Here is a 23,103-nt window from a genome sequence, read left to right on the forward strand (position 1 = left end):
CATGTGTGACACCTGCCGTTTGTTCAGCCCCTTTAAGGAGGCTACTTTATTTGTCAGTTGTCAAGACTATGGAAGAATGATGTCATTCCACTCGTTCAGGTCCTGGAAGGGATGCTGATTTGACTGGCGAGGGGATCAGAATATGTGGCATCTACATCTCATGGCCACCGGAGCCCTGTTGAGGCTGAACTGGCACAAGAGAAGGATAAGGACGAGGAGAAGGACAGAAATGTGCAGGAATTTTATACAGATCTAGGTAGTTTATCTTCCGAAGCTACAGGAGAGGAGCAGGAAGAGCATGAGGAGCTAGAGGGCAACAATAAAGACAACGCAGATGACCCTGACAGACCGTAGCAGCATGTAGTGGAGATGGAGGCAGGGAGTCCCTTTGAGTCCCTACAGCAAATGGCCAAGTGCATGTTGAGTTGCTTGCGAAGTGACAGACACATTATTAGCATTCATCATGAATCAGGCATGCAAAAATTTACATCACGTTATCTCTGTTTTGAACCCACTCCTGTTTTTGCGTTACCAATACTGATCAAATGCTGATTAAAAAAACTGACCAAATACTGACTTTGTGTAGCCATAAAACTCTGTCATGCAGGACTTCTTTTAAATTTGAATAACATTGATTTCAGACGCAAATGGTCAAAACTCTATCACACAGTCAGTATTTTACATCCGGATTTCATCATGATATTTAAGCCAAATGCAGGAGTGGTTCCAAAACACAAAACAGATGCAAATTTTTTCATCACATGTTTTCTCTGTTTTAGACCCACTCCTATTTTTTGCCTTATAAATACGGACCAAATGCTGACCAAATAATGACGATTTGAAGGCGGATGCTAAAGATACAGGATCTGTTTTTTTGGCTGTTCTTCTGAGAAATCAGAACAGAAAAATAAACAGTGATGTGAATACAGCCTTGTTGCTGACATTTTCCCCACTGTCATGGGTCCCCTGCATGGTTAAGTCAACACCGATAAAATAGAACTGACGCTAACATTGACTTGTAAGGCTGATGTCACACTTCTGTTATTTGGTCTATCTGTTAGCCAAATTCGGGAGATGGGCCTACTCTCAGATTAGATATCATAAATAGATCTGCACCTGTTCTGTGGTTCTGACCCACACCTGCTTTGGGCTGACAATCAGAGAAAAACTGACCAAATTAGTGAAGTGTGAATTAAGCCTTATAGTGACACGTGGTCATTCTACTGTACAGCTAACAGAAGGGATTCAAAAGCATGTGTTTGCACACATAAAGGATTAAAAGAGCCTTTTTTTTGTTCCACTATAGAGTCATTGGGACATAACTCCTGCAGGGGCACACGGTGATTTTTATTTTTGCTTCACTGAAGGCTGCTGTATGCTATTCTTTTGGTTTAGCTAGTGGTTAGCTAGGACTGTTGGTGTTCTGCACGATGATGTGCACGTCCATATATGTGACCTGACTGTTACTCTGATGCACAGTAACCTTGCCGCTACCAGAAAGGACTAGCTATGCATGTTGCTGCAATGCACAGTAATTTACTGTACACCGAGATACATTCTCCCGAAAGTTTAATTGCAGGCCAAGTTAGAATTTATTTAATGCACTTCATGATGAAGAAATTCAGCAAAGTGGACAAATCGAATTTTTGAAAACTCCACACATCTCTAGTTCCAAACATTGCTCATTATGAGAAAGCAGTTTTATTTGAGACAATTACATTTCATTGGATGATTACGTCTCAATCGGTAGAGGCCCAGATGAAGACCTCCGAGGTTGAGACTTACTCCTTAAAAGGTTTATCTATTTATTATCCCTATGGTTTAGATAAATTATTGAATAGCCATCATATTTCATCCAAGTTCTAGAAATTAATAATGCTCTTAATATCTGGAAGGAAATTGATGGCAGTTATATTGACATTAAAAAAGATCCTTCAGACTTCTCTTTGTAATTCTGTAGGGACTTGTATCTGGAGTTTAATTGAAAACCATAAAGAGAGGCATGTATACAGTCGTGGCCAAAAGTTTTGAGAATTACATAAATATTGGAAATTGGAAAAGTTGCTGCTTAAGTTTTTATAATACCAATTTGCATATACTCCAGAATGTTATGAAGAGTGATCAGATGAATTGCATAGTCCTTCTTTGCCATGAAAATTAACTTAATCCCCAAAAAAACTTTCCACTGCATTTCATTGCTGTCATTAAAGGACCTGCTGAGATCATTTCAGTAATCGTCTTGTTAACTCAGGTGAAAATGTTGATGAGCACAAGGCTGGAGATCATTATGTCAGGCTGATTGGGTTAAAATGGCAGACTTGACATGTTAAAAGGAGGGTGATGCTTGAAATCATTGTTCTTCCATTGTTAACCATGTTGACCTGCAAAGAAACACGTGCAGCCATCGTTGCGTTGCATAAAAATGGCTTCACAGGCAAGGATATTGTGGCTACTAAGATTGCAGCTCAATCAACAATTTATAGGATCATCAAGAACTTCAAGGAAAGAGGTTCAATTCTTGTTAAGAAGGCTTCAGGGCGTCCAAGATAGTCAAGCAAGCGCCCGGATCATCTCCTGAAGAGGATTCAGCTGCGGGATCGGAGTGCCACCAGTGCAGAGCTTGCTCAGGAATGGCAGCAGGCAGGTGTGAGCGCATTTGCACGCACAGTGAGGTGAAGACTTTTGGAAGATGGCCTGGTGTCAAGAAGGGCAGCAAAAAAGCCACTTCTCTCCAAAAAAAACATCAGGGACAGATTGATCTTCTGCAGAAAGTATGGTGAATGGACTGCTGAGGACTGGGGCAAAGTCATATTCTCCGATGAAGCCTCTTTCCAATTGTTTGGGGCATCTGGAAAAAGGCTTGTCCGGAGAAGAAAAGGTGAGCGCTACCATCAGTCCTGTGTCATGCCAACAGTAAAGCATCCTGAGAGCATTCATGTGTGGGGTTGCTTCTCATCCAAGGGAGTGGGCTCACTCACAATTTTGCCCAAAAACACAGCCATGAATAAAGAATGGTACCAAAACACCCTCCAACAGCAACTTCTTCCAACAATCCAACAACAGTTTGGTGAAGAACAATTCATTTTCCAGCACGATGGAGCACCGTGCCATAAGGCAAAATTGATAACTGAGTGGCTCCGGGACCAAAACGTTGACATTTTGGGTCCATGGCCTGGAAACTCCCCAGATCTTAATCCCATTGAGAAATTGTGGTCAATCCTCAAGAGGCGGGTGAACAAACAAAAACCCACTAATTCTGCCAAACTCCAAGAAGTGATTATGAAAGAATGGGTTGCTATCAGTCAGGAATTGGCCCAGAAGTTGATTGAGAACATGCCCAGTCGAATTGCAGAGGTCCTGAAAAAGAAGGGCCAACACTGCAAATACAGACTCTTTGCATAAATGTCATGTAATTGTCGATAAAAGCCTTTGAAACGTATGAAGTGCGTGTAATTATTTTCACTACATCACAGAAACAACTGTAACAAAGATCTTAAAGCAGTTTAGCAGCAAACTTTGTGAAAACTAATATTTTTGTCATTCTCAAAACTTTTGGCTACGACTGTATATTGGGGGTCATTTATCAAATCAGATACAGTACATCAGTTTTGTGGCCTAAAAAAGGTGCAAGTCATGGCAACTGTGACATTTCCAACAGTTTTGCGATATTTCATGATCCTCGCCACTTTTAAAAGTGGTCTATGTTTACGATCGAAAAGTGAGATTAGACCTGGATTGTGGCTCAGTTACTTTGTGTTACTTTGGCAAAATTAGCAAAAAGCCGCTGCCCACGCCAGGCAACCCCCTGGTCTACTTTTACACCTGAAGGTGTAAACCACATTACACTCACGCCAGGTACTGTACATTATTAAGGTGCACCAGTTCTTAAAATTGGTTCAGGCACACAAAACAAAGCCAGACTTTAAACTGACATAAAAACAACCTTAAATGATAAATAACCCCCATTAGTCCTAAAGGAGATGAGTGTAACATAGTAACATAGTACATAAGGCCAAAAAAAGACATTTGTCCATCCAGTTCGGCCTGTTATCCTGCAAGTTGATCCAGAGGAAGGCAAAAAAAAATCTGTGAGAAGCCAATTTTCCCCACTTTAGGGGAATAAAAAATTCCTTCCCGACTCCAATCAGGCAATCAGAATAACTCCCTGGATCAATGACCCCTCTCTAGTAACCATAGCCTGTAATATTATTACACTCCAGAAATACATCCAGGCCCCTCTTGAACTCTTTTAGTGAACTCACCATCACCACCTCCTCAGGCAGAGAGTTCCATAGTCTCACTGCTCTTACCGTAAAGAATCCTTTTCTATGTTTGTGTACAAACCTTCTTTCCTCCAGACGCAGAGGATGTCCCCTCGTCACAGTCAAAATCCTGGGGATAAATAGATGATGGGATAGATCTCTGTACTGACCCCTGATATATTTATACATAGTTATTAGATCTCCCCTCAGTCGTCTTTTTTCTAAAGTGAATAACCCTAATTTTGATAATCTTTCAGGGTACTGTAGTTGCCCCATTCCAGTTATTACTTTAGTTGCCCTCCTCTGGATCCTCTCCAGCTCTGCTATGTCTGCCTTGTTTACAGGAGCCCAGAACTGTACACAGTACTCCATGTGTGGTCTGACTAGCGATTTGTAAAGTGGTATGACTATGTGAGTGGTAAATTCAAGTATTTTCATGGCTTAGAATGTGAGAACCACCTTGCCAGTAATTTCTTTTTACAGTTCCTTCAGATTTAATGTTTCTTGACAGATTTTGATCTCCCAGGTTTTTGCGAATTAATCATTTTGATTCAAGTACCTTGTTCGTGGGTGCATTTTCTTAATTAACAAGAAACTCCAATCTCTCACGGATGAGGGCAAGTTACCCTATATGTACCAATGGGAAAGGGATTTAGATAAGACCTTTCCATTGTATAAATGGAGGAAGGCATTACTATGGACCACTAAACTCTCCCATCCTATAAATCATATTGAGGCTGTATGAAAACTCCAGCTAAGATGATATTTAATTCTAGATCATATGGTAAAATCTCACCGACTAATTGTGAGCTATGTTGGAGACTGTGGAGTGGTGGGGAATTTTCTTCACATCTGGTGGGAATGCCCAGAAGTAAAAAAAAAATTTGGGAAGGTGTTTTCAAAGTGCTTTCCAAATTGTATGGTGGGGATACCCCAATCCTCCCGGAATTAACACTACTTGACATTTTCATGGAGTCTGTCCCAACCAGGTTTAGATGGCTGGTTAATCGCGCCCTCACAGTAGCTAGAAGCATGACAGCAAAAAACTATTTTTCAAGTGAAGGATTTTTCAAGTGAGGAACCTGAAGACTAAATGGAGTGTTTGGACGGAAAATTTCTGCTAGTAGATTAAATTTAACTTTTATTGGGAATCTTCCTTGTTTGATACCTTATCTCTTTTCTGCTGTTTCTTCTGTCTGTTTTATTTTTGGGTCCTCCCCTCATCTTTACAGAGTATTTATATAGGTTGTATAACATACTTTATTTTTAGTTGTAATTGTTAAATTGTGTGTAACGGCATACAATGGAATGCTCCAAACTCCCGAACGGAACCTCACGAATAGCTGCTAGCAGATGAATATGAAACGCACCCAAGCGGCTTACAATCCTAGCAATCAGTCTGTAACAGCATACAGTGAATCCCCCCAAGAACGAGACCAAGCTCTGTGTTGACGGTAAAGCAGTGGACAGCCAGAGCTGTGTGTTTATTGTTCTTATATAACATTGTTACACATTAGTACCACCCACAGGGTTTTGTAAAAACAACCAATAAATACGTACAATACAGTAAAACACTCCCACACAAAATCCTCCCCTGTGCCTGTGATACAATTACCTTACACAATGGGTTGATGTAATTATCACAGGCAGGAGAATACATAGTTTTAAACAATATCTTCTGTCCTGGAGACAACCGAGGATTAATTCAATTATCTCTAAGGACAAAGGGAAATCCCCAATACACACGTGGGGACAATAGGACAGACATCACTATTCAAATATACAATGTCACAACCATTACAGTAAACACAGACATTTAACATATCCCAAAATGGCACGAATTAGACCAGGGGTTCAAAAGTTAGTAAAAGTCCTTTGTGAACAAAGGAAGCATGGCTTTTCTGCCCAAAACCAGTTTTTACAGAGTTAGGCCTCTTTCACACTACAGTATGTCCATTTCAGTGTTTTGCATTCCGTTTTTCACGGATCCGTTTTTCCGTTTTTTGTTTCCTTTGTGTTTCCGTTTCGGTTCCGTTTTTCCGCTCCGTTTTTCCGTATGGCATATACAGTATACAGTAATTACATAGAGAAAATTGGGCTGGGCATAACATTTTCAATAGATGGTTCAGAAAAAAACGGAACGGAAACGGAAGACATACGGATGCATTTCCGTATGTGTTCCATTTTTTTTGCGGACCCATTGACTTTAATGGAGCCACGGAACGTGATTTGCGGCCAAATATAGGACATGTTCTATCTTTCAACGGAACGGAAAAACGGAAATACGGAAACGGAATGTATACGGAACACATTCCGTTTTTTTTTTTGCGGAACCATTGAAATGAATGGTTCCGTATACGGAACGCAAAAAACGGACCGCAAAACGAAAAAAAAAAAACGGTAGTGTGAAAGAGGCCTTAGGCTGTGTGAGATAATTGGCTTAACTGGGTGTGGTGAGCCAACTAGGTACAGAAAATACCTCTATTCACAACAGCAAAACTACACAAAAATACATAACTCCTATCAAACTGAACAGAACCCCCACATTCAACTTATCCCCAGATGGCTTGGATTTGAGCGATCAATATATCCGAACAGCGCTCAGATGCCACAAACACAGTTAAATCGCCATGGGGTTTAAGTTTAGCATGGGCTGATGAGAGGACCCATAATCCTGGGGCAAGAGGCTGGCAACCAGGCTTCTCCAGCACCCAGTGGCGAGGTTGGTTTCATCACATTGTGTATTTCAAATAAATTTCTAATGAAATAAAAAATAAAAATAAACATATGTGTATAAATAAGGGCAGGCATTCTGCCCCTGTAAGACCTTCATTTTTGGATGCTTGTACAGAACAAGCCACTCTTATGACAACATGTGCGTGTGTGGACAGGGGCAAAGATCTGTCCTCTTTAAGGCATAATTTTTGGATGCTTGGTCCAACAATCCACAGTTTTTTTCTAATAACACCATGTGCGTTATCGGAACACCAATGAGGAGACAATCTTTGAACATTTATAATATTTAAAAGTATTACAAATGCGTTTTTTAAATATATTGCTTGTTAATGCAGTCAACCATGATTTTGCTCTTGCCTATATATTTCAGTGTCTCTGACTTGTTTTGCTATTGCTGTTATTGCGTAAAAAAATGCACAAAAATGTATTAAAAAAAAAAAAGCAAAAGAGAGAACGAGAAGATCTAAAAAATTATGATCCCTGGGAGCCATCAGAGTGTCATATAATAATTTCGAGGACAATTAGAAAACTTTTGATTTATGGAGAATCAATTTGGCCACAAATCATATATTAAAAAAAAATCAACAAATCGGATACGAAATGTATTTCAAGAAGTTTTCTCACCTCTCCTATACCCATCTATCCATATAATATCTATGTAGAAAAATTGGCAGCAATGTTACAAGCAGCAAATAAGCTAGTGAGCCTTTTAAAGTCTAAGGAAGATGAGCTGGAATCTTGCTGTTACATATGGGTGAATAAAGGAAGCGCCTATTTTCACTATTTTTGTAGTTCTGCCAATTTGTCTACATATTTAGTAGATGGCTAGCCGTTTCCTACAGAAGTGCATTGTTGACTGCTTACCTTGTCTTTCTCATATCTTTCCCATATATACTGTATGTATTTGTATGGAAGGAATCAGGCAAATAAAGTGTAACTTGGAACAATGTTCTTTACTGGACTCACATGGGGCAGCAGGCTTGATGATTACTTGATAGTGATAAGCAGCATAGGCAATATTCGTTTTTGCGATATTACGCAAATTTTTGGCCTAATATTTGGCATAAATTAGCAAATTCTAGAATTTGTGATCTCCAGTCATTATTTTTTTTTTTGCGAAAATCGGCAATGTAATATGCGCGTAGGCTATACTGCAATCTGATGTAGAACAGTGACATGAGGAGAAAGTGCCATGGCCTACACAGCAGTGAGATCATTCTTCATTGCTGCCAAGAAGACTCCAGCCAGAGTGTTGATCGAAATCAAGCGCAACACATGCCAAGGCAGAGTAAGCTTATTTGTTTGTGTGACTGTTTCCACTGACTAACTGATTCCACTTTGTTGTTCATCTGAGTTTCCACTAACCACTAAACCTGTTGCCTCTTCTTTGAATCAAGTAATAGTGTTGCTAGTGAATATTCAAATTTTATTGCGAATATCTATGAGAATTTGCAAGGATCTAGAATATAGTGCTATATCTTTGTAATCGCAACTATTCTAGATTTTTTTTTTTTTCATCAGTACCCTCACTGCTTCTTGCTTGTGGGCCAATGAGGAGGCTGCAATATATTTGTCTGAGCTTAGCAATAACCCTAGCAACCAATAAGAAATTTGCCTACCCCTTATTATCTACTAATCTCCCCAGCAACCATTTTCTGCAGTTTTTTTAGTCATCTGGATTCGTGTTAGGCGATCATGCTCGCCGAACACCATTTTGACTAGAGCATCGCAATGCTCGGCACATCGCGGTGTTCAGCCAAACACTGCGTGTGCTTGAGTGAGATGCTCGAGTCTCCTCCCCGCACATTTGGGAAGTACTGGCACTCACTGTAATGCCATAGCCAGATTGGTTACTGGCATTACAGTGATTGGCTGGCCAGAATGCGTCACTGGGTGCTATATAGCACCCGCTGACACGTGGTTCGCCTCAGTCTTAGTCAGGGCAAGCTGCAGCAGAAGGGACAGACAGTGTAGGGACAGGAATTGTGTGTTTTTTGTTTTTTTTTTGGCAGGGTTTAGTGTTAAAAGGTGTTAGAGACCCAAAAGTCCTTTTAAGGACTATTGTTTTATGTGGCTGCAATATATATTATTAGCGCAACCTGCGTGCAATTGTTTGGTCGCTGCTGACAGTGACACATCCTCTGCTACATCTGTTGTGTTACATTTGCCATCCTAAATATCTGTGATAATAAGTGCAATTGTTTGGCCGCTGCTGACAGCGAAATTACCTGCGCTACATCTCCTGTATAACGTTTGCGCATAATAAATATCTTTGACATTCAGTGTAATTTATTTGTGCATACACTTACAAAACCTGTGCTACTGTACGTGTGACATAGATGCAAGAATATATATAATTTAATATGCTCAAGGCGAGCAGTAAGGGACGGGGAAGTGGCTGTGCTGCTGATGGTGCACACAGAGGCCATGGCCCTGGGCACGGTGAAACTGTGCCTGCTGCCAGAGCACAAGAAACACACTCATCCACGATACCTAGCTTTATGTCCCAGTTTGCAGGGCGGTGCAGGACACCACTCTTGAAGTCACACAAGTGCGACCAGGTGGTCGGTTGGATTGCAGCAGATAATGCTCCCAGTCAGTTAAGCACCACCCTGTCTTCCACAAAGTCCAGTCTCAGTAGCCAAGAGTCTGGTCAACAGAATCCTCACCCTGTTCCTCCTTCCTCCCACCATGGAGAGTCTTGGAAAACAAGTGATCCCACACTCGGATATTCCGAGGACCCCTTTTCATCGCCATGCCTTGATTTGGGCCTCTTGCCAAGGTCGCTTGAAGAGGGACACGAGGAGATATTGTGCACTGACCCCCAAACTCTTGAGCATCCACAGTCAGAAGAAGATGACGGGGGGTATGGCAAATAGTGTTTCACGAGGTGGATGATGATGATGAGACACAGTTGCCAATAAGTCAACAGCAATTAGTGTCTCAAGAGGTTGATGATGAGGATGAGACACAGTTGTCAATAAGTGAGGTTATTGTTAGGTCAACAAGTCAGGAGGATGACCAGAGTGAAGAAGTGGAAGAGGAGGTGGTGGGCGATGAAATCACTTACCCAACCTGGGAAGTTGGCAAGCCAAGCGAGGACAGCAGTACAGAGGGGGAGGGATCCGCAGCACCCCAACAGGCTGGAAGAGGCAGTGGGGTAGCAAAAGGGAGAAGCCAGGCCACACCAAACAGGCCCGCAATTGTTCCCAGGAGCACCCCCTTGCAAGAATCTCCCTTGCCAAGGGGTAGGTTTTCTGCAGTCTAGTGCTTTTTTGAGGAAAGTGCGGACCATAAAAGAATTGCCATTTGCAACCTGTGCAGTACCAAAATAAACAGGGGCGTGAACACTAGCAACCTCTCCACCACCAGCATGATCTGACACATGGCATCAAAGCACCCTAATAGGTGGGCTGAACACCTGGGTCCACAATCAGTGTCTGCGGGTCATACCACTGCCTGCACTATCCCTGTGTTATGTGCTGGCCAATCCCCTGTCCAAGACGCAGGCCCGGATGCCTCCCGCCCTGCACCTGGACCTTTGCAAGCACCATCAGCTAGCACATCCACTTCTATGTCCCAGCGCAGCATAGAGATGTCCATTCCCTAGTCCTTTGAACAAAAGCGCAAATACCCACCCATAGGCCATAGCACTAAATGTGCACCTTTCCAAATTGCTGGCCCTGGAAATATTGCCATTTAGGCTTGTGGACACTGAGGCTTTCCGCAGCCTGATGGCGACAGCCGTCCCTTGTTACTCAGTCCCCAGCCGCCACTATATTTCTCGGTGTGTCGTCCCCGCCTTACACCAGCATGTGTCCCGTAACATCACCTATACCCTCACCAACGCAGTTATTGGGAAGGTCCACTTAACGACTGACACATGGATAAGTGCTTTTGGCCAGGGACGCTACATTCCCCTGACGGCACACTAGGTGAACGTTGTGGAGGCCGGGAGCAAGTCGTACCGTGGGATGACACAGGTGCTACCGACGGCAAGGATTGCTGGCCCTACTTCCATCAGGATTTCCACACCTACATTAGTTGGCTGCAACCACCCCCCCCCTTCTCTCCTCCACCTCCTCCTCCACCTCTGAATTCTCATCTTGCAGCACCAGTCTGCCATCAGACATTAGCTGGAAGCAGTGTAGCACTGCAGTGGGGAAGCTGCAACAGGCCTTTATGAAACTAATTTGCTTAGGTGACAAACAGCACACTGCCGCAGAGCTGTGGCAGGGTATAAGGGACCAGACTGAGCTGTGGCTCTCGCCACTCAACCTAGAACCAGGCATGGTTATGTCTGATAATGGCCGTAACTTGGTGGTGGCTTTGGAGCTCGGCAAGCTCTCACAATTACCATGCCTAGCCCACATGTTCAACTTAGTGGTTCACCAGTTTCTCAAAACCTACCCCAATTTGCCTGAGCTACTGGTGAAGGTGCGCCGCATGTGTGCCCATTTCTGAAAGTCATCTACAACTGCCGCCGGTCTGGCAACTTGTAATTGCCAGCTCACCGACTGTTGTGTGACGTGAGCACACGCTGGAACTCCATCGTTCCACATGTTGGCCAGGATTTGTGAGCAGTGGAGGGCAGTAGTGGAATACCAGCTGCAACATGGTGGTCGCCTTTCCAGTCAGCTTCCGCTCTTCACAAGCGACGAGTGGGCATGGATGTCTGACCTCTGAGGAATCAACACAGATAGTGAGCGGCTATGCTGCTATTATCAGTGTAGCCATCCCACTTCTGTGTCTACTGAAATGCTCGCTGCTCAGAATGAAGGCGGACACTTTGCTTGTGGAAGAGGTGGAAATGGGGGAAGACAGTACACAGGGTGATAGCCAGACCACTTGTCAGCACAAATTGGATAATGATGAGAAGGAGCAGGAGACGGTTGCCTCCGCTACAGAGGGTAGTACCCATAGCAGGTTTATTCCATCTGTTCAGCGTGGATTGGCTGAAGAGGAGGAAGAGGATGATGAGATTGAGAGTCATCCCCCTGATGAGGACAGCAAAGTCTTGTCTGTTGGGACTCTGGCACACATGGCTGACTATGTTATGCTGCCTTTCCCGTGACCCTCGCGCTATACGCATTTTGGCCAACAACAATTACTGGTTGTTCACCCTTCTCGACCTCCACTACAAAGAGAACTTCTCATCTCTCAATCCTGTGGTGGAGAGGATGAGCAAAATGGTGCAATACCAGAAGGTCCTTGTGGAAAAATTGCTCCAAAAATTTCCAGCTGACAACGCTGGCGGCAGAGTACTTAGTTCCTTGGGCAACCGAGAAGTGGAGACAAGGGGAACACACAGCAGTTCCAACAGAGGAAGGGCAACACTCTCCAAGGCCTGGTACAGTTTCATGACACCCCGACAGCACCCTCACCCTGATGCGCAGCCTAGTGTCACAAGGAGGGAAAAGTTTTGGAAGATGGTGAAGGAGTACGTAGCAGACCATGTCAGCGTCCTCAGTGATCCCTCTGTGCCTTACATTTATTGGGTGTCCAAGCTGGACATGTGGCACGAACTGGCGCTCTACACATTGGAGGTGCTGGCCTGCCCTGCCTTTGTCAGAGCGGGTATTTATTGCTGCTGGGCAGCATATTAACTGATAAGCGCATCCGCCTGTCAACTGAAAATGCTGACAGGTTGACCTTTATCAAAATGAACAAGGACTGGATTGCCCCTGAATTCTCTACTCCACCAGAGAAAAGTGGCTGAACATAAAGGCATTTTAAATATGGCTTTTATGGTGTATTGAATACACTGTATTCCCATGCACCCCTTCCACCACAAAAAAGGGTATATGGTTCAATCTTCCTTTTCTCGTCCTCCTCTTCCATCATATCAACATGCTTATTAGGCTTCCCTCGCTCCTAATGTTTTACAGGGTCAGCTCAGCAGCAAACCCTCACCCCTAATATTTTAGAGGGTCACCAGCAGGCATTCACCCCCTAAATGTTTTAGATGGTCAGATCAGCAGCAGGCCTTTGCCCCTAATGTTTTAGAGCGTCAGCTCAGCAACAGACCCTCACCCCTAATATTTTAGACGGTCTGATCAGCAGCAGACCCTCACCCCTAATGTTTTAGATGGTCAGATCAGCAGCAGGCCCTTGTCCCTAATGTTTTAGAGGGTCACCAGCAGGCCATTAATCACAATTTTTCAAGGGTGTGTATGATGCCTTCTTTTATGTGTAATAAATGGTATATTGGAGTGCCGGTTCTTTGTAATTTCTGACAGCCCTTTCACTTAGTGCATAGGCTTTATGAGTGTAGGAGTCCCACTACCTGAACAATTGTACCACAATGTGAATGAGGCCCTCCTTTATGTGATATACAGGTTGTATTGAAGTGCCTCTTCCTTTTTGGCAGCATTTGCACTTTATATACAAGTAAATATACAGTAAAAAAAAATCCTGACAATTTTTCCTCTAAAATCGATTTTATAGTTCCCAGCAGCGACCTGGGAGTCCAAGATGCATCCAGACATCCTCCCCATGCTGTTCGAAAACCATTTCGGTGGTGTTTCCATCAATTTATGACCTTTTCCTGTGAACCAGACACCCTCCCCGCTTCAGAGCAGGGGGTGCCTGGTTTAATGCTCGAGTTCTCCCATTGACTTCCATTGTGCTCTGGTGCTCTGTAATGTACCCGAGCATCCCAAAGTGTTCTACTCGAGCACCAGAGCACCCGAGCACTTTGGTGCTTGATCAACACTAATCTGGATCCTTATTCAATTACATAAGATAGTTAGTTAGTTCATATATATACACTCACCTAAAGAATTATTAGGAACACCATACTAATACGGTGTTGGACCCCCTTTTGCCTTCAGAACTGTCTTAATTCTACGTGGCATTGATTCAACAAGGTGCTGATAGCATTCTTTAGAAATGTTGGCCCATATTGATAGGATAGCATCTTGCAGTTGATGGAGATTTGAGGGATGCACATCCAGGGCACGAAGCTCCCGTTCCACCACATCCCAAAGATGCTCTATTGGGTTGAGATCTGGTGACTGTGGGGGCCATTTTAGTACAGTGAACTCATTGTCATGTTCAAGAAACCAATTAGAAATGATTCGAGCTTTGTGACATGGTGCATTATCCTGCTGGAAGTAGCCATCAGAGGATGGATACATGTTCTCATTCTGTTTACACAAAATTCGGACTCTACCATTTGAATGTCTCAACAGAAATCGAGACTCATCAGACCAGGCAACATTTTTTCCAGTCTTCAAACAGTCCAATTTTGGTGAGCTCATGCAAATTATAGCCTCTTTTTCCTATTTGTAGTGGAGATGAGTGGTACCCGGTGGGGTCTTCTGCTGTTGTAGCCCATCCGCCTCAAGGTTGTGCATGTTGTGGCTTCACAAATGCTTTGCTGCATACCACGGTTGTAACGAGTGGTTATTTCAGTCAACGTTGCTCTTCTATCAGCTTGAATCAGTCGGCCCATTCTCCTCTGACCTCTCGCATCCACAAGGCATTTTTGCCCACAGGACTGCCGCATACTGGATGTTTTTCCCTTTTCACACCATTCTTTGTAAACCCTAGAAATGGTTGTGCGTGAAAATCCCAGTAACTGAGCAGATTGTGAAATACTCAGAGTGGCCCGTCTGGCACCAACAACCATGCCACGCTCAAAATTGCTTAAATCACCTTTCTTTCCCATTCTGACATTCAGTTTGGAGTTCAGGAGATTGTCCTGACCAGGACCACACCCGTAAATGCATTGAAGCAACTGCCATGTGATTGGTTGACTAGATAATTGCATTCATGAGAAATAGAACAGGTGTTCCTAATAATTCTTTAGGTGAGTGTATATATATATATATATTATTTTTTTTATTATTATATATATATATATATATATATATATATATATTACAGATAGTTAGTGGGACATACTCAGTGTAGGTTAGATATTCATATAGTGTAGCTGATAGGTTCCAGTGCAGAGTGTTAGGTAGTGTGATAGGAATTACAGTTTCTCTGCTGTCTATACGTACATGCTACAGACATAGTGCTGTGATGTCACAACAATACTTAGTGCACCAATCAGTAATATCTACTGTGACACAGTGAGAGGTTTGGTTTGGGAAAACAGGTATTTTCCTCCCAGAATGTGCTGCTGGGCTGATTTACAGCCAGGTGAGTTCAAATACCGGACCGGATTTGAAGTGCCGGGTTTTGGCAGCACCTGGCTGTCCTCAAATAGGCAGCTGGGCTCAGAAACCAGGTCTCTGTGTTGGGATCTGGGAGCCTTGTGTCTGGATGAAGGCTTGGTACCTGTTTGGCGTGAAAACAGGTTGGTGCTGCTATGGTCAAAGACTCTTTGAGGCAGAATTGCCGCATGGTGTGAATTAGCACCAAAACCACAAGGTGACTTTTTGCTTGATTATGTCTGCTTGTTTTGTCACTTGCCTAAAGTGTGAGTAAAACACTGAACTGTTTGATCTAAAGAACTTGTTACCTCTATACTGCGTAGGCTAATCCTGTCTACCAGAGTAAAACCCCACAATTGGTGGAGAATGCAGGCAAGAGCGGTGAGGCTGGCGTGAACGCCGATATTTTTGGTTTCTGCATTTTTCCGGCGCGGTTGTATGTCGTACATTAAACCAGCTATATTACAACCAGTGCCCCAATACAAAGTGGAGCCTGTTGTGAAGGCCCTCATGAGGTTAATCTGCAGCAGCGAGAGACAAACCTGCAGCAACGCGAGGCTAATAAGCAGCAGCAGGAGACTGCTACAACATGTGATTGCTTTGCAGACAGCAGGAGCAACCCCGAGCGTTAAACGTTGCCCGGAAAGCAGTCTGTGCCGCGATTCTTAACCACCTCCGGACCGCCTAACGCAGGATCGCGTTCCGGAGGTGGCAGCGCTGCGCACAGTCACGCATATACGCGTCATCTCGCGAGACGCGAGATTTCCTGTGAACGCGCGCACACAGGCGCGCGCGCTCACAGGAACGGAAGGTAAGAGAGTTGATCTCCAGCCTGCCAGCGGCGATCGTTCGCTGGCAGGCTGGAGATGTGTTTTTTTTAACCCCTAACAGGTATATTAGACGCTGTTTTGATAACAGCGTCTAATATACCTGCTACCTGGTCCTCTGGTGGTCCCCTTTGTTTGGATCGACCACCAGAGGACACAGGTAGCTCAGTAAAGTAGCACCAAGCACCACTACACTACACTACACACCCCCCCCCCATCACTTATTAACCCCTTATTAGCCCCTGATCACCCCTAATCACCCCTGATCACCCCATATAGACTCCCTGATCACCCCCCTGTCATTGATTACCCCCCTGTCATTGATCAACCCCCTGTAAAGCTCCATTCAGACGTCCGCATGATTTTTACGGATCCACTGATAGATGGATCGGATCCGCAAAACGCATCCGGACGTCTGAATGAAGCCTTACAGGGGCATGATCAATGACTGTGGTGATCACCCCATATAGACTCCCTGATCACCCCCCTGTCATTGATTACCCCCCTGTCATTGATCACCCCCCTGTAAAGCCTCCATTCAGACGTCCGCATGATTTTTACGGATCCACTGATAGATGGATCGGATCCGCAAAACGCATCCGGACTCTGAATGAAGCCTTACAGGGGCATGATCAATGACTGTGGTGATCACCCCATATAGACTCCCTGATCACCCCCTGTCATTGATTACCCCCCTGTCATTGATCTACCCCCCTGTAAAGCTCCATTCAGATGTCCGCATGATTTTTTACGGATGCACTGATAGATGGATCGGATCCGCAAAACGCATCCGGACGTCTGAATGAAGCCTTACAGGGGCATGATCAATGACTGTGGTGATCACCCCATAAGACTCCCTGATCACCCCCCTGTCATTGATTACCCCCCTGTCATTGATTACCCCCCTGTAAAGCTCCATTCAGATGTCCGCATGATTTTTACGGATGCACTGATAGATGGATCGGATCCGCAAAACGCATCCGGACGTCTGAATGAAGCCTTACAGGGGCATGATCAATGACTGTGGTTATCACCCCATATAGACTCCCTGATCACCCCCTGTCATTGATTACACCCCTGTCATTGATCACCCCCTGTAAAGCTCCATTCAGATGTCCGCATGATTTTTACGGATGCACTGATACATGGATCGGATCCGCAAAACGCATCCGGTCGTCTGAATGAAGCCTTACAGGGGCATGATCAATGACTGTGGTGATCACCCCCCTGTCATTGATTACCCCCCTGTAAAGCTCCATTCAGATGTCCGCATGATTTTTTACGGATGCACTGATAGATGGATCCGATCCGCAAAACGCATCCGGACGTCTGAATGAAGCCTTACAGGGGCATGATCAATGACTGTGGTGATCACCCCATATAGACTCCCTGATCACCCCCCTGTCATTGATCACCCCCCTGTCATTGATTACCCCCCTGTAAAGCTCCATTCAGATGTCCGCATGATTTTTACGGATGCACTGATAGATGGATCCGATCCGCAAAACGCATCCGGACGTCTGAATGAAGCCTTACAGGGGCATGATCAATGACTGTGGTGATCACCCCATATAGACTCCCTGATCACCCCCTGTCATTGATTACCCCCCTGTAAAGCTCATTCAGATGTCCGCATGATTTTTACGGATGCACTGATAGATGGATCGGATCCGCAAAACGCATCCGGACGTCTGAATGAAGCCTTACACGGGCGTGATCAATGACTGTGGTTATCACCCCATATAGACTCCCTGATCACCCCCCTGTCATTGATCACCCCCTGTCATTGATCACCCCCCTGTCATTGATCACCCCCCTGTCATTGATCACCCCCCTGTCATTTATCACCCCCCTGTCATTTAGCACCCCTCTGTAAGGCTCCATTCAGATATTTTTTTGGCCCAAGTTAGCAGAATTTTTTTTTTTTTTCTTACAAAGTCTCATATTCCACTAACTTGTGTCAAAAAATAAAATCTCACATGAACTCACCATACCCCTCACGGAATCCAAATGCGTAAAATTTTTTAGACATTTATATTCCAGACTTCTTCTCACGCTTTAGGGCCCCTAGAATGCCAGGGCAGTATAAATACCCCACATGTGACCCCATTTCGGAAAGAAGACACCCCCAGGTTATTCCGTGAGGGGCATATTGAGTCCATGAAAGATTGAAATTTTTGTCCCAAGTTAGCGGAACGGGATACTTTGTGAGAAAAAAATTAAAAATATCAATTTCCGCTAACTTGTGCCAAAAAAAAAAAATTTCTATGAACTCGCCATGCCCCTCATTGAATACCTTGGGGTGTCTTCTTTCCAAAATGGGGTCACATGTGGGGTATTTATACTGCCCTGGCATTCTAGGGGCCCCAAAGCGTGAGAAGAAGTCTGGTATCCAAATGTCTAAAAATGCCCTCCTAAAAGGAATTTGGGCACCTTTGCGCATCTAGGCTGCAAAAAAGTGTCACACATCTGGTATCGCCGTACTCAGGAGAAGTTGGGGAATGTGTTTTGGGTGTCATTTTACATATACCCATGCTGGGTGAGAGAAATATCTTGGTCAAATGCCAACTTTGTATAAAAAAATGGGAAAAGTTGTCTTTTGCCAAGATATTTCTCTCACCCAGCATGGGTATATGTAAAATGACACCCCAAAACACATTCCCCAACTTCTCCTGAGTACGGCGATACCAGATGTGTGACACTTTTTTGCAGCCTAGATGCGCAAAGGTGCCCATATTCCAAAGAGCACCTTTGGATTTCACAGGTCATTTACCTACTTACCACACATTAGGGCCCCTGGAAAATGCCAGGGCAGTATAACTACCCCACAAGTGACCCATTTTGGAAAGAAGACACCCAAGGTATTCTGTGAGGGGCATGGCGAGTTCCTAGATTTTTTATTTTTTGTCACAAGTTAGTGGAAAATGCTTATTTTTTTAATTTTTTTTTTTCATACAAAGTCTCATATTCCACTAACTTGTGACAAAAAATAAAAACTTCCATGAACTCACTTTGCCATCAGCGAATACCTTGGGGTCTCTTCTTTCCAAAATGGGGTCACTTGTGGGGTAGTTATACTGCCCTGGCATTCTAGGGGCCCAAATGTGTGGTAAGGAGTTTGAAATCAAATTCCTGTAAAAAATGACCTGTGAAATCCGAAAGGTGCTCTTTTGAATATGGCCCCTTTGCCCACCTCGGCTGCAAAAAAGTGTCACACATCTGGTATCTCCGTAATCGGAGAAGTTGGGGAATGTGTTTTGGGGTGTCATTTTACATATACCCATGCTGGGTGAGAGAAATATCTTGGCAAAAGACAACTTTTCCCATTTTTTTATACAAAGTTGGCATTTGACCAAGATATTTATCTCACCCAGCATGGGTATATGTAAAAAGACACCCCAAAACACATTCCTCAACTTCTCCTGAGTACGGGGATACCAGATGTGTGACACTTTTTTGCAGCCTAGTGGGGCAAAGGGGCCCACATTCCAAAGAGCACCTTTCGGATTTCACAGGTCATTTACCTACTTACCACACATTTGGGGCCCCTAGAATGCCAGGGCAGTATAACTACCACACAAGTGACCCCATTTTGGAAAGAAGAGACCCCAAGGTATTCGCTGATGGGCATAGTGAGTTCATGGAAGTTTTTATTTTTTGTCACAAGTTTGTGGAATATGAGACTTTGTATGAAAAAAAAAAAAAAAAAAAAAAAAAATCATCATTTTCCACTAACTTGTGACAAAAAATAAAAAATTCTAGGAACTCGCCATGCCCCTCACGGAATACCTTGGGGTGTCTTCTTTCCAAAATGGGGTCACTTGTGGGGTAGTTATACTGCCCCTGGTATTCTAGGGGCCCAAATGTGTGGTAAGGAGTTTGAAATCAAATTCAGGAAAAAATGAGGAGTGAAATCCGAAAGGTGCTCTTTGGAATATGGGCCCCTTTGCCCACCTAGGCTGCAAAAAAGTGTCACACATCTGGTATCCCCGTACTCAGGAGAAGTTGAGGAATGTGTTTTGGGGTGTCTTTTTACATATACCCATGCTGGGTGAGATAAATATCTTGGTCAAATGACAACTTTGTATAAAAAAATGGGAAAAGTTGTCTTTTGCCAAGATATTTCTCTCACCCAGCATGGGTATATATAAAATGACACCCCAAAACACATTCCCCACCTTCTCCTGAGTACGGAGATACCAGATGTGTGACACTTTTTTGCAGCCTAGGTGGCAAAGGGGCCCATATTCCATAGAGCACCTTTCGGATTTCACAGGTCATTTTTTACAGAATTTGATTTCAAACTCCTTACCACACATTTGGGCCCTAGAATGCCAGGGCAGTATAACTACCCCCACAAGTGACCCCATTTTGGAAAGAAGAGACCCCAAGGTATTCGCTGATGGGCATAGTGAGTTCATAGAAGTTTTTATTTTTTGTCACAAGTTAGTGGAATATGAGACTTTGTAAGGAAAAAAAAAAAAAAAAAAAAAAATCATCATTTTCCGCTAACTTGTGACAAAAAATAAAAAGTTCTATGAACTCACTATGCCCTTCAGCGAATACCTTAGGGTGTGTACTTTCAGAAATGGGGTCATTTGTGGGGTGTTTGTACTGTCTGGGCATTGTAGAACCTCAGGAAACATGACAGGTGCTCAGAAAGTCAGAGCTGCTTCAAAAGCGGAAATTCACATTTTTGTACCATAGTTTGTAAACGCTATAACTTTTACCCAAACCATTTTTTTTTACCCAAAACATTTTTTTTTTATCAAAGACATGTAGAACTATAAATTTAGAGCAAAATTTCTATATGGATGTCGTTTTTTTTTGCAAAATTTTATCAACTGAAAGTGAAAAATGTCATTTTTTTGCAAAAAAATCGTTAAATTTCGATTAATAACAAAAAAAGTAAAAATGTCAGCAGCAATGAAATACCACCAAATGAAAGCTCTATTAGTGAGAAGAAAAGGAGGTAAAATTCATTTGGGTGGTAAGTTGCATGACCGAGCAATAAACGGTGAAAGTAGTGTAGGTCAGAAGTGTAAAAAGTGGCCTGGTCTTTCAGGGTGTTTAAGCACTGGGGGCTGAGGTGGTTAAGATGACCCCCGCAGACAACATTGAAACCTACCTGGTGATGTATAAGAAAGTGGCCATCAGGGAAAAGCTACCCTGTGACCAGTGGCCTGAGGTCGTCGCTCCATTCCTAGCATCCGATTCCCAGTGGGTGTATTTCGACTTGCGGGGCGATCAAGCGGCCGACTACCAGAAAGTCAATGGTGAGATTATGGCAAGACTGGGGGTGCATCAGTGGGGGTTCAACCCGGCTGAGCCTGCTAGATCCCAGTATTATAACTTATTTCACCTCTTGCAAAAATTAACTGATATGTTCATGAAGGCTTTGTCATACCCACTCCAGCACTGGATCGGTCAGGTGTCTCCTTGCAATGCCCTTGAGATGGTGTACCTGGTGGAACGCTATGAAGCCACCAGGAATCTAAAGGAGGGTTCTGTCGGGAGGGGGGGTAGGCAAACCCCGGAAATCTCCACCCCAGGCCTGGAGATTTGAGCTGATAAAACCCCCCCGGGATGTACCCACGGCAGACCTGGCTCCGATAGTCTGTTGGTGGTGTCAGGAACCTGGCCATGTAAGGGCTTACTTTCCCCATCGGGTTGAGCCCATGGACACTAACTATGGCTACCGTTAGTCGCTATATGCCAGGAGACTTTGTGCAACAGGTACCCCAGAGTCTCTTGATCACTTGAGCCAGGTGGAAGTGGGAGACACTCCGGTGGAGGCTCTGCTGGACTCAGGGAGTCTGGTGACCCTAGTAAGAGTGACACTGGTGCGGTCCACTGAGTATACTGGCTGGAAAGTCGGGGTGATGTGCATCCACAGAGACTTAAAAGACTACTCCACCGCACTGATGTCTATAACTACGGTGGCCTGGTAATGGACCCACGAGGTGGCTGTCGCCACAAATCTACATTATGAACTCATATTAGGGAGAGACTTCCCGGGCTTCCTGGCACTGTGTCCTGCTATGAGAGTGACTGATACCCATGAGACAGGGGTAACCCTAGCTCAGGGGGGTACCAGAACCCTGGGAACCTGAGACCGAAGGGCCAGCGGTAGGGGTGACCACCACTTCGGTGGAAGAGGGGGAGACAACCCCGCTAAGTTTGATGGTAGGAGATGTGGAGTACTTGCCGCCGGGTCCTGAATTGGCAGACCTCAATGTCTCCGGGGATAATTTTGGTACCGCCCAATGTCGGGACCCAACCTTGTCCCGCGCCTGTAAAAAAGTGTTAATAGTAGATGGTGAACCACAACAACCTGGGGCAGAGTCAGTGTTTCCCCATTTTGTGGTTCATCAGGATATGTTGTATCGGGTAAACCAACTACGGTGTGAGCCTATTGAACAGTTGGTGGTCCAAAGGCTTATCACAAGCTTGTGTTAGATCTAGCCCACCAACACGTTCTCGGGGGTCACCTGGGGTTGAAGAAAACTCAGGATTGTATTCTACAGTGGTTTTTCTGGCCAAGCATATTCAACGAAGTGGAAAAGTTTTATAAGTCTTGTCCGACCTGCCAAATACCTAGCCCCCAGCAACATTTCCGTAGTCCCCTACTACCTCTCCCGATTATCAAAGTACCGTTTGACTGAATAGCTATGGACCTTATAGGTCCAGTACCGAAGTCCACCAGAGGGTATCAACACATCTTAGTCATTCTAGACTACGCCACTCATTACCCAGAGGCGGTGCCACTGCGACATACCTCGGCCAAACTTATAGCTAAGGAGTTAATGGAGATGTTTTCCCAAGTAGGACTACCTAAAGAGGTTCTTACCGAACAAGGGACCCCTTTCATGTCCACGTTGATGAGGGAACTCTGTAAGTTGTTGCACATAAAAGAGCTACAGATCTCCGTTAACCATCCACAAATGGACGGTCTGATGGAAAGGTTTAAACAAACATAAAAAAAATATGTTGAAAAGGATGGTAGCTAAAGATGGGAAGGACTGGGACCTCCTTCTGCCCTATCTCATGTTCGCAGTGCGAGAGGTACCCCAGGCCTCTCGCCCTTTGAACTGCTATATGGCAGACACCCTA

At 44.2% G+C, this 23,103-nt stretch overlaps 1 protein-coding gene across 3 annotated transcripts in view; it reads left to right on the top strand.

The window, feature by feature from the left end:
- FSHR (follicle stimulating hormone receptor) overlaps positions 1 to 23,103 on the top strand; it is a 473,968-nt gene that overhangs the window by 56,477 nt on the left and 394,388 nt on the right. The window lies entirely within an intron of this gene.

This window comes from Bufo bufo, chromosome 4, assembly GCF_905171765.1.
Source record: "Bufo bufo chromosome 4, aBufBuf1.1, whole genome shotgun sequence".
NCBI classification, from domain to species: Eukaryota; Metazoa; Chordata; class Amphibia; order Anura; family Bufonidae; genus Bufo; species Bufo bufo.